The sequence below is a fragment of the Ambystoma mexicanum genome, chromosome 1q (assembly GCF_040938575.1).
Source record: "Ambystoma mexicanum isolate Mex_15411 chromosome 1q, UKY_AmexF1_1, whole genome shotgun sequence".
Lineage (NCBI taxonomy): Eukaryota > Metazoa > Chordata > Amphibia > Caudata > Ambystomatidae > Ambystoma > Ambystoma mexicanum.
Genome location: NC_090922.1, coordinates 1,234,441,648 through 1,234,448,983, shown reverse-complemented (window position 1 = coordinate 1,234,448,983; position 7,336 = coordinate 1,234,441,648).

The following is a 7,336-nucleotide window of genomic DNA, read 5'->3' as shown; positions in this document are numbered from 1 at the left end:
GCTAAGGTGGCAGAGGTAAAGGTTGCCCCCATTTTAGATTTGGAGATGAGGGGCCTAAAAACCCGCCTGCACAGCAGAATAATTCCAAGCCCAGAAAGCCCTCGGGCCACTCACAGACAGGGAGCCAAGGAGGTAGCCCCACAAATGGGATCCCTTACTCCCCTGACTATATAAGTCCCCGCTACAAGGGGAACCGATCCATCCTGGGTTATTTGTGGACTCCTCCAGCCCAAGAGGGGGATCCAACCAAACAGCCCCTAACCCAGGGAACTTCCCTCCTCACTTCACCCAGGAGGGCAGAAATTCCGTAATCCTGGGCAGACCTTTTTCCCCAGGTACCCACAAAACTTCCAACCCCAGAACAATCCATCCTTCTTTCCCCACTTTCCTGAGCCCAGACAACCTAATCTGGGAGAGGGGAGGCCAAAGGTGGAGGGGTACCCAAATCTTCCCAACCCGGGGTATTACCAGAGAAGCGATAGCTACCCTTCCCGGGATCAGCCCAGGGGAGAAATGAGAACCCCGTATCAGCCTGAGCGGATTTCACAGTTAGAGCACCAGGTCCAAAACATGGCACAGGATCTGGGTCGCATGCTGAGGGCTCAACAGAACCCTCAGATGGGCATGCCGGCACAGAATGCCTCAAACTCTGGACCTGGTGCTCCAGAGCAATGACGGGGGCAGCACGCCGACAGCCCACCGGTTCCCAGGGAGGAGGCACAAGGGGAAGGGGGGGTGTAAAGCCTTGGAGGAAGCTTCCTTCCCCACTTGTAAAAAGCCCCTGGAAACCCAGGAACCGGAACCAGAATCTCCTGCCCCGGTAAGTCTGCCACTCAAGAAGCAAAGAGGGGGTAGGAGAAACAAAGGACCCAAACAGACCCATTTTGTGGAGGAGGTACAGATCTTCCCATTTGAAGGAGAGGGACCCTCAGGGGATCCTGGAAAAAGGATCTTCTCCTTCAGAGATGGGGGAACTCCTCCCAAAGAAAAATGGGTCCCAAAGGATTCAAATCCAGACTGGGAGATTTGGGGACTGAGCTAGTGCCGCCCATCATCTCATCCCAGAACCGACAATACCGAAATCCCCTGGTTCAAACCCATCCTGGTGACTGCCTCCAAAAAGGGGGGGGTGGCCCAGAACCGGAACCAGGGGAACCCACAATGGCTCTGATCTCCAGTTGCCAACTTTTTCTTTCAGATTCCCAAGACTCTCCACAGAATGCTGCCCAAATCTCTTCTCTCTCTATGTCCAAAACTAGAAAATTAACCCACCAGTTGTCCATAAATGTGCATTATCTGTGCCCCCTTGCGGAGAAGGAGGGAAGATACTATGCCCCAGTTCAATTACAGGGGCAGGGTACAATTTTGGCACTGCGGGACACTGGATCCCAAGCTACCCTTCTGTCAAAAAAGGCCTTTGATGAACTGGATTCAAGAAGGGGGGAGAATTACCAAATTCCTCTCACCTCTCTTCCTGGACAACTTCAGAACTTTGACGGGAAGGAAATTCCCGTCGAGGGGACTGCGGATTTGGACATTAAAATTCAGCGGCACAAGATGAAACACCCGGTCATAGTTGTGACTCCAGAGGGCACCCCTTGTTTACTAGGGAATGACCTCCTGCGTAGGTTGTCACCCCTAATAGATTGCGTAAACAAGGTCCTCTGGACCCAGACTAGCCGACCAATAAAGTTAAAACAGAGTGTCAACCATGTTAGTTTAAACGGCACATGCCACATGGTTGAACAAAAATCTGACCAAGTAGAATTTCATTTCCAGAACAACCAAATTCCCAACGTGACAGTAATAGCAGTAGGACAACAAACTGGTGATGGGGGGGTCCTCTCTATTTCTGAAAATCAACCATCCTTCCAGTCTAAGGTGGTATTCCACACTGGAAGGAAACACTCTGAAATTCTTTACCAATCCACAATCAGACATTCCCACTCCTATAGCCCAGAAAGATGTGAAATCAGCTCAGAGTCTGGCTGATATTCAGCAAATTGGAGAGCAGTTGTTCATCCCTGTTCAGTTAAATGAAGGGAAGGACTCTGTTCTCGCCCGAGTGTGTGTGAACAATGGTAAGAGCTTCATCAGCGAAGCCATGTTCTGCCAACTCCCAAAAGATCCAGCCATTCCCACATTTAGACTGATAGACAAATGGGAAATGGGTCTGGACACACCCAATTCCAAACATCTCCTGCTAAGAATGTGTATGCTCAAAATCTCCATAGGCAACAAGAGGATAGTCCATAATTTTTGAGTCGTGTGAGACGTCACTGCCACCTTTCACTTAGGCAGTGACATTCTCAATCACTTTGCCATTAGTTTGGACCTAATAAACTTCAAAGCTTGGTCCCGATTAGCGGATAATCCCATGGGCTTTGATGATCCAGAGAAAGCATTTAGGTCAGTTCAATTGCTACCTTATGCAGTTGAAACTCAGATTGGAGAGGAAGTCACCATCCCAGAAAGGACCTGACAATTCTCCCTGGAAGTGAAAGTTAAAAGAGGACAGAAATTGAAAAACCCTGATGCCTATATTCATTTAAATGCTTCTCTCCAACAGCAAGGGTTGGGGGTAAACCCAACACCATTAGTCAACATAGAACATGACACCATTCCAATATTGGTGCATAACAGCGGCTTAAAGAGTATCACTCTAGCCGCAGGCACCATTATTGTAATGGCGGTTGATGACCGACATTTTTCCATTGATTTAGGCAATGAACTGTTAGGGCCAATCCCCAAGAACTGTTTTGACAGTGAAAGTGATGACAATACAACACCAGACAGGATATTTACCCGGCATGGGGGGAACTTCCTGGTGTACACTTCCTGCCCTTATGGTAAGGAAGATGTGACTTATGACTTCAGGAGGGATGAGGTGATTTTCCAGGTCCATGAGGGCTGCCTTTCCCACCTGAAGCCACCAGTCCAAATCAGCACTCTGACCAGGGACTTCTCCACCCAGCTGGAGGAGGCCGCTGAGATAGCAAAACCAGAAGTCTTTCCAGGCTTCAGGCAGATGGTTGAAGAGAGAGTCAACCTAGCTGTTGCCTGTGAGACTCTGGAGCAGAAGCAAAAGTTGAAACAAGTTTTCTTGGATTTTCAAGATCTCTTTGTGGTGGACTCATATGACTGCGGTCGCACCGACATCCACACAACAAAAATTCCCACGGACCCTGGGATGACTCAAGTGTTTCTGAAGCAATATTGTTTGCCTCTCGCATCAATGGAGTCCCTTACTGAAATAATTAAGAACCTTGAGTCCCGTGGGATAATCCGTCCAGTCCACAGCCCCTTCAATAATCCGGTGCTGGGGATATTGAAACCAAACCGCCAGTGGAGACTCTGCGCCGACCTTAGGGAGCTCAACAAATGGGTCCATACTTCCCGATGGCCTCTTTCCTACATTGACCAAGGGCTGGCCCAGATCCAGGGGTCACAGGTATTCACTGCAATAGACCTGACCAATGGATACTGGACTGTACCTGTCAGTAGAGAGGACCAATACAAGCTGGCCTTTACCTTTGGGGGACAGCAGTACACATGGACCCGGACTCCCTTCGGATACATCAACTCCCGCAATGAATTCAACATTTTCCTACATAAGGCCATGCCCGACCTGGGTGAAGGGGTAACTGGCTTATGTAGATGATGTCCTCATCAAAAGCTCAACTGTGGAGGAACACATAGCAGAGATCCGTTATGTTCTGACACAGTTGAGGGCTGCCGGAGCAAAACTTTCCTTTCAAAAGGAACAGTGGTGTAGAACCCGTGTCAATTTCTTGGGGCATGAGATTACTCCTCAGGGTCTCTGTCCCCAGGAAAAGAAAGTGGAGGCACTCCAGAAATTAAAATACCCCACAACTCTGCGGTACCTAAGGAGCCTCCTTGGACTGACTAATTACAGCAGAAAGTTCATTGAGGGCTACGCAGAGATCACCAGACCCCTGATTCATCTTTTGAAGGGGGGGTCAAGTGGGAATAAGGTCCAGAACAAGCCAAGGCAGTAAGACAACTCAAAAGAAGCCTCTCACAAGCGCCTTGCCTAGCTTACCCTGTCAGAAACAAGGAGTTCTTCTTGGAGACAGGGTTCTCTAATACATGCTTGACTGCAGTATTATACCAAAAGCATGACAAGGTCAATAAAGTAATCTCCTATGCGAGTAAAACTTTATCCTCTGTGGAGGAAAAATTCAACGACTGTGAGAAGGCACTCCTGGCAACGGTGTGGGCATTGAAGAATTACCACCCGTTTATCCAGGGGTAACACATCATAGTGGAGACTCCACACCAGCCTCTGCAATATCTCCAAAGTGACAGAATCCGGGCCGGAAATGTGAGTAATTCCCGAATTACTTCCTGGATTCTGTCAATGCAAGGCTTTCCTGTGGAGGTCAGATATGGCCAAAACAAGAAGAGTCCCCTCGTGCAAGGTCTGGCTGACTTGCATGATTGTGCCAGAGAAAACTGTCTCAAGGACGAGAGTCTAAAAATCAAGGACAACATGGAGGCATACCTTAATTCCCCACACAAAGTCTTCGAAGAAGACAAGTGTGAGGGAATGTCGACTGTCTATGTGGATGGATGCTCTTACCATGTTGACAACAACGGGGAAAAATAACTTGTGGCCGGCGTAGGGACTGCATGGGTGAATGAGACCCCAGAACCCTCCGCTGGGTACAAGATTGGTCCCCGAAGTAGTCAAGTGGCAGAGTTGATGGCTGTGCATTAAGCCATCCTCACTGCTGTCCAACATGAACTCCACGAACTGGTCATAATAACAGATTCGGATTATGTACGGAACGGGTTCGTGGAGCACCTAGTTAACTGGAAAACCAGAGGCATGCTATGTGCTAATAACAAACCCTTGAAACATGGGAAGTTAATTCAAAATATTGATGATCTGGTCACCTCGAATCAGATGACCATCTACTGGAAAAAGTTCAAGGGTCATTTCAAAGTAGAGGGACCAGACAAAACTGGAAATGACTTAGCTGATCAGCTGGCCATAACTGGAGCCATCCAAGGGGATCTAATTGAGATTTAGTCCCTGTTGGGGGAAATTCAGGTCACTGCTATCACTAGGTCCCAGACAAATGCTCACAATGATCTCTCAACTGCACAATGGAGTAAGGAGACCACAGATGCTGATTTAATTATGGCTCAGAAGGTGGATCCAATAATTGGTAAGTTTTATCAACACATTGAGGACCCTGAGAACTTTCCCCTGATGTATACCGATTACATAGGGAAAGAGGACCTCAGAGTGTTGATGAAATGTCCAAAAATGTTTCGAATCCAAGACGGTTTGTTGGTAAGGAGATCCCTAGCTGACCATGATCAGTGGGTGGTCCCTATCTCATTCTGAAGCCTGATGTTAAGTCACACCCATGATGCGGCCACAACCGGTCATAGGGGTTTCATACAACACTTGAAATCTTAAGAGTGGTTGCATACTGGCCACACATGGGGCAGTACCTTGACCAATACTTGAAGCGGTGTCTTGTGTGTGCCCAATTTCAGCCAACATCCCTCACACACTGTGCACCTCTCCAAAAGAGGGGGATGACACTGCCATGGTCAGATTTGCAAGTCGATTTCATTGGGCCTGTGATTCGCTCCTCTAGGGGAAACAAGTACATGTTGACCGTGACATGCTTGTTTACTAAATGGGTGGAATGTCTCCCGGCCCCAAACTGCAAGGCAGATACAGCAGCTGCCCTGATGATCAACCACATCTTTTTGGGTTTTGGACTACCCCAAAGGATCGAGTCAGACAGAGGTAGCCATTTCACCAGTGAAGTAATGACAAAGATGTGGGAGATAGTTGGGGTCAAAAGGAAGCTACATATTGCTTACCGGCTAGCCTCTAGTGGTTCAGTAGAGAGATACAACAAAACAATTGTGAGCATATTGAAAATGTTTGTGGCAGATTCTGGGCCAAGTTGGGATATTCGATTACCTCTTGTCCTAATGGCCATTGTGTGGGAGCGAGGGGCCAGCAGGCCCCTCTCTGCCTTCACTTCTCAGTACAAAGCTTGGACCAAGTGCCTCCAGTGTTGGGTTCGCCCCTTGCCCTTATGCGAATTTAACTTTCGTTGACTTTCGTGTAGCTAGGACCACTGAGCAGGACACAGGGCATCCATCTTTTGTGCCCCCTTTCGACTCTTTCTTGGTGACCAGGCCTCACTGCGATGGTACGAAATGCTTCTCTCCCTTTCCCCACAGCAGCCAGGCTCAGAGCACATGGCCCCCACCCTCGTTCCCACTCTGACTAGAAAACTATGCAGCTCCATTCTCACGCTAAAGCCGCAGGTATTTGCAACAACTAATAAATGTATCACATTAGTCTTCCTCTGAGATCACTGTCCTGCATGTGAACCAGCATGAACTAAGCACATAGCTCATTCATCTTCACAGACATGTCCTTGCCCCCGCACCCTCGTCAATGGAAACTTACTGCCATTCTGACCCTGTGTCCCTGCTAGATATTCCTTTCATGTGCCAGACCGCTGACCATGCCATGAGGCCCACCCAACAGACCCCCAACTAACATTAGACCCCTAATGCAGTATATCGTGCCTAATACAAACAAATACCACATACCTGAGATTCTTGTGAGACTAACCCCACAGTTCAATGAGAGTATTATAGTGGTCAAGACCCTTAAACCTGTGACCTGTATAACCCAAATGTTATAGATGATATAGACACCTGTGTGATTTGTATAGTGACATGATAAACTAATGAGGGTCTTTTGATCAACCATTATTTAGTGCATGCATTATTTAGAATGTATTCATTAGCTTAGATAGTGACCACCCTGCTTCATGGCGACCTGACCTTCACCCATCCGGAGCACAGATATCTGACGTCCATCCTCCCGCCAACCAAGCAACCAACCAACCAGGAGGAAGAGATGATGCCCACACCTAAGACACCACCCTGGCTGACCAATCCGGGTCCAACATAGCATCGTATGATAGATATGACAATGTGCCTATATAATGTGATGTAACATTAACTTTGTCAGAGTGCTCTCAGAGATCTAGATAATCTTTTCCTTGAACTCTCGCAGCCTGCTCTCTTTTGCCTTATTCCCTGTCCGGGGAGTGTCTGTTTTATTTTCTTGCACGTGTGAGACAGGGAGGTCACAAACACCATCAGATCTACCCCTTCATCTGCAACTAAAATGTCACTGTTTGAGCTGATGACTGGACGCAGGATGGTGCTTCCCCAGCATCTGCTCCACAGAACCCAAGAGCAGACATTGATCAATGCCTCCACAATGCATGAGTATGTTGAAAATCTAAGAAAACACCTTCAA